This window comes from Mesoplodon densirostris, chromosome 16 (genome assembly GCF_025265405.1).
Source record: "Mesoplodon densirostris isolate mMesDen1 chromosome 16, mMesDen1 primary haplotype, whole genome shotgun sequence".
Lineage (NCBI taxonomy): Eukaryota > Metazoa > Chordata > Mammalia > Artiodactyla > Ziphiidae > Mesoplodon > Mesoplodon densirostris.
In genome coordinates this window covers 15,754,007-15,759,828 of record NC_082676.1, presented here as the reverse complement: position 1 = coordinate 15,759,828, position 5,822 = coordinate 15,754,007, and the positions used below count along the sequence as shown (strand labels likewise).

At 37.8% G+C, this 5,822-nt stretch overlaps 1 pseudogene; it reads left to right on the top strand.

Annotated features, from left to right (window-relative positions):
• The first annotated feature begins 411 nt into the window (after window positions 1-411).
• LOC132476900 (transcriptional adapter 2-alpha-like) lies at window positions 412-5,536 on the top strand (annotated as a pseudogene).
• The last annotated feature ends 286 nt before the right edge of the window (window positions 5,537-5,822 follow it).

Here is a 5,822-nt window from a genome sequence, read left to right as displayed (position 1 = left end):
ATGATGGTTCCTCATACCTTTAATTTGCTTTACTAATTTTAAAATTTATTTTAGAATATCAGTTTTTCTCAGCTTTGTGGTGACATTGTACTGGGGATTTTAAAAATCCTGTTTTAAATGCTTTTAAGCGATGCTACTCATTTCTGTTTTTTAAAAAGGAGTATTTTTGTATGGTCTATGATTTCCAAATTTCTTTCTTATTTTAAAATCAGTAGATTTTCATGGACCAGTTATTGAAAGGAATATCTTACTGGAGTGGGAAGGGTTGGAGGTTAGAATAGTTTCCTTAGTTTCTTAGCTCAAGGGCTCCCTCCTCTGTTGCTACAATAACAGACAGTTTTCTTAATACACGTGTGGACTTCTTTGATTGTTAAATACTCGTCTGAAATAGGAGGCCTTCCGCCATCAGCCATGGCCACTAAGAGATATTACTCCAGCATTTCAAGGTAATAACCTCTCTCAGTACCCCATATTCTTTTTCCCCCGATGCATTTTCTTTTATCTTTTCACTTTCTTTCTTTTTTTTTTTTTTTTTATCCCCCAGCACTTGTGTCCGACCTTTCTTGTTCTCAGACCCGTTCACTTCAACTCCCACGCAAGGCGGGTGCTTTGGCTTCTGGGAGGTGAATATTTGCTGATGTTTGGAAGTGTAAGTGTGGGAGGGTGCAGGGGTATGGCAGGTACCTGCAGTGTCTTCATCAACAAGCATTTCAACTGATCCCAGAATGCCTTCCTGCAGGGGCTGTAAATCAAATGCCTATCTTTTCCCAGACTCTTTCACATCCAGGATTTCACATGTGATTTGGGTTCTTACAGTGAAATGTGCTCGTACAATAGCTGAAGTTCTTTTTCTGCTTGAACTACCTAGAGTGATTTCTTTTGACTGCATCAGAATAACACATTATTATATCTTTACATTATGACACATAATTTAAGCATCTCTTCTTAACACTTGCATTAATGATTACATGTATATAGGGACTTCCCTGGTGGTCCAGTGGGTAAGACTCGGTGCTCCCAATGCAAGGGACCTGGGTTCAATCCCTGGTCTGGGAAATAGGTCCCACATGCGGGCCACAGCTAAGAATCCACATGCCGCAACTAAGAAGCCCACAAGTCGCAGCTAAAAGATCCCACATGCCACAACAAAGATCCAGTGCAGCCAAAATACATACATAAATAAAATAAATATTTTTAAAAAGTGATTACATGTATATAATCACTTCTTTAGATACAACTCTCAATTACCCTTTCTCCACTCATGTGATTGCTTAAGCCCTTTATTCTTTATGAATTTTAATTTTCTTTATTTGATATGTTCAGATCACTTTTGCTGTGATGAAATAAAATCCATATTTTCAGGCAGGACAAGAAAAAATTAAACATAAAATTCTCTCTCTGCATTCGTTTGGGTCTCTTCCCTCCCTCCCTAATAAGCAGTGTGCATCTGTTTGGTTACACATTAACCAAACCTCCTCAAAGATAGGAGTGTCTGCTTGACCATAAAGATAATATTTTCCCCTTTCTTTTGACACTAGCAGTGTAACTTCTTAAAAGAATAACATTCTTTCCCAACTCTGTAGTGGGTCATGGACTTGCTGCTTTCTTTGTATGTGCTTACCCGGACTATGTATCCTTGGTGAACTTTGTGTAAAGTATCAGTATGTCATTTTGATGTATGATCCTTTGTCTCGAAAATGTATATGACTGTGCCTTCAACTTCCACCTGGTGGAACAGTTTCTCAGAGCTTTCTGAGAGTCTGTATTCCGGATTATAATTCTCAGTTTGGCTCAAATAAAATTCCTTCTTTTCTTCTTAACTTGACTGTTAACTGAAGTTTTATCGACAGTTGTGACAAGTAAAAAAATTAGAAACTAATACATATAAAGGAAAAACTACTCATACTTATCCCCTCCCATCATCATCATGTAACCAATGTTCACAGCAGTGTGTATTCCTTCAAACCCTTTTCCTTTTTCATACATAAATATTGTCAGGAGTTCTATATTCGACAGAAATATCAAAACACATATATTACTCTCCTATTTTTTTTTCTGTTGGTAAGATTTCATGGACATTTATATTTATAAATGTAATAGGATCACATCAGACTTGATGAGTTCTTTGGTAAAGCAATATTTATTTATTTATTTGTTTTTATTTGCCTTCTCCTTCCTTCTATCCTACCTTTTTAACCTGTATCCTCCTATCAACCACTCAGGGAATGTATATTAATATTATGCTGTGCAGCCTTCTTAATATAACCAAAGTGATATTTGTTTACTATAGCCAAGTTAAAAACATACTCTCATTATGTGCAAGCATCTGTTTTGGGACTCTCTATTCTGTTTCATTTGCATATCTGTCATTGTTGTAATACCACTTTATCATAATTATTACAGCTTTAAAATAAACCTTGATATTTCCTATATCAAGTCTTATTAAATTATTCTTCTTCAAGAGTATCTTGGCTATCTTGTCTTTTGCACTTTTTGTATGCATTTTAGAATTATATTGCCTTTTTTTTTTTTGGTTTACTTTTACAAAAACCTTTCTGGGGGTTTGACAGCATTGAGACTAAAAATCAGTTTGAAGAGAATTGGCATCCTTATCATATTCAGTCTTCTAATCCATGAACGTGGTATACCTTTCTGATTTGGGGGTGTTAAAAAATGTCTCTCACTAAAGTTTTCTAATTTTCTCTGTAGTGGTTCTGCACAAAATTTATTACATTTATTCATAAGCTCTTCATATTTTATATAATTATATATATCATTAAAATTTCATTTACTGATTTGTATTGTTGATGTATAGAGTACCATTGATTTTTGTATATTTCCTTTGTATGTGTCTGTCATGATAAACTCTCATTGATTCTAACAATTTATCTGTAGATTTGTCTGGAATTTTTTGAACACAGTTGCATCATCTTTGAATAATGACAATTTTGTTTTTTCTTTCCAATACTTACTTGCACCTTTTATTTCTTCTACTTGTCTGATGTTATAGAATAGGGTATTCAGAATAATATTGAACAGAATTGGGAATAGTTCCTGATTTTTGTGTGTGTGTGTGGTACGTGGGCCTCTCACTGTTGTGGCCTCTCCCGTTGCGGAGCACAGGCTCCGGACGTGCAGGCTCAGTGGCCATGGCTCACGGGCCTAGCCACTCCACAGCGTGTGGGATCTTCCCAGGCCGGGGCACGAACCCGTGTCCCCTGCATCGGCAGGCGGACTCTCAACCACTGCACCACCAGGGAAGCCCAGTTCCTGATTTTATAAGGAGAGGTTAAAACCTTTCACATTTGTGTATGATGTTTGCTATGGGGTAGTTTTTATCACTTTAAAAGAATTATTCTTCATTCCTAATTTGCTATTTTTATATTGCAACTGCATCTTGAATTTTATTGCATGCTGCTCTGTATCTAAGCTTATATTTTTTCTTTAATCTGTTAGTGTGGTGAATTACATTAATTGAGTTTCTAGCATTAAACTACCTTTCATAGCTAAGATAAATTAAAATTAGTCACAAAAAAGTGTCCTCTTTGCATATTACTGCATTCAGATTGTAAGTGACTTATTTAGGATTTTTGTGTTCATGAATCTATGTTCTATGAGTGAGATTGGCTTAGAATCTTCCTTTTTCATAGTATCCTTGTTGAGAATTTTATTTTTTAACAGCTTTATTGAGATATAATAGACACAAATTCTTATTAAGTTCTGGTATCAAGATTATATTTACTTCATAAAACGTGCTGGAAATTGTATCTTATTTTCTATTTATGCCATATTAGAATTAGTTGTTCCTTGATTGCCTTTTCTTATGAAGAAATCTGATCCTAATGCTTTTTTTTGGTCAAATAATTGTTGACTGTTGATTCCATCTCTAGGAAGGTTACAATATTGTTCAGATTTTCTACTTTTCCTGGTGTTTGTTTCAATTTAGAAAGTTATTTTTTTTCTATGATCCTTTTTGTATCATTTAGATTTTTTTTCTGGCACATGAATTGAAAGAAAATAATGAACCAATTTCACCAGTTTAAGGCTATCAGGAAGCAGAAATGCAGAAGTCCAGAGCAGAAATAACCAAACAACAGGATACAATATCTAGATAAGAGGAGGAAATGGTGCCACCCTGAGCTGTTTTGTGCAGGTCTAAGAATGAGTTAAAATTTTTATTTAGGCAGAGGAAGGGGACGCGGTGAAGGGGGGGTGGTGGTCCGCTTTGGTGTATGTGTTGGCCAGTTCTGAAATCTCCTTGAAAGAGCCCTACACTGAGGAAGATAAAAGCAGCAGTCTTTGCCAACTGGGAAATGGACCGTTTGAGTTCCTTTAGCATGTTTCACTCGAGGATTTGAGTACAAGAAACATCAAAGTGATCATACTTACGAAATAATGACCTCAGGTTTTCCTGTTCTTGACCCCAGCTGGACTGCTCAAGAAGAAGTGGCCATTTGAGAAGCTGTGATGGACTGTGGCTTTGGAAATTGATAGGATGTAGCCAATCAAATATGCACCAAGACCAAGGAGGAGTGTGAGAAGCACTACATGAAGCATTTCTTCAATAGCCATCTGTTTGCATCCACCCTGCTAAACCTGAAGCAAGCAGAGGAGTCAAAAACTGCTGACACAGCCATTCCATTTCACTCTACAGATGACCCTCCCCAACCTACCTTTGACTCCTTGCTTTCTCAGGACCTGGCAGGATACATGCCAGCTCAAGCAGATTTCAATGAGGAGTCTGACAATTATGCAGAATGGGACTTGAGAGACATTGATTTTGTTGAAGATGACTCGGACATTTTACACACTCTGAAGATGGTTGTTGTGGATATCTATCATTCTAGGTTAAAGGAGAGAAAAAGGAGAAAAAAAATTATAAGAGACCATAGATTAATCAACCTTAGAAAGTTTCAGTTAATGGAACGGTGGTATCCCAAGCAAGTCCAAGACCTTTATGAAACAATGAGGTGATTTGCAAGGATAGTGGCGCCAGTGGGGCATGACAAGTTCATTGAAAGCCATGCATTGGAATTCGAACTCCGAAGGGAAATCAATAGGCTCCAGAAATACAGGACAGCAGGCATTACCGATTTTCGTAGTGCCGGAACCTAGGATCACCTCAGAAAGACCAGAAGAGGAACGTCTCAAATGCCCTATGCTCTCAGAGCTTCTCCAGTACATCCAGGACAGTAGCGCCTGCCAGCAGTGGCTCTGCCGGCAGGCTGACATTGATTCTGGCCTGAGTCCTTCCGTACCAATGGCTTCGAATTCAGGTAGACAAAGTGCACCGCCCTTGAACCTCACTGGCCTCCCTGGCACAGAGAAGTTGAATGAAAAAGAAAAGGAGCTCTGTCAGATGGTGAGGTTGGTCCCAGGAGCTTATTTAGAATGCAAATCTGCTCTACTGAACAAATGTAGCAAGCAAGGAGGCTTGAGACTGGTACAGGCAAGAACACTCATCAAGATAGATGTGAACAAAACATGGGAAATCTACGATTTCCTCATGTGAGAAGGATACATCACTAAAGCCTGAGGCTCTCTGGGCCTGGTGGGCCAAAGGACAGTACGGGCATTCTGGAGTTTTGTTTCTGAGCTGAATTCTCCTTGTAAAAAGAGGGGAAGAAACAAAGGAAACCTTAAGTTGTATTAATGTCTACTTTCTTCTCCACCCTGCTTTAAAATACTCCTGTTGTTGGTACTGTGCTGCAGAGTTATGTGCTAGATAAGCTATTATTAACTGTGTGTGGGCATGCATTCTTAACACCTTTTGTAACGAAAACAAGAACCATGGTACCTCACATCACAGTGTTGGTAGAAAT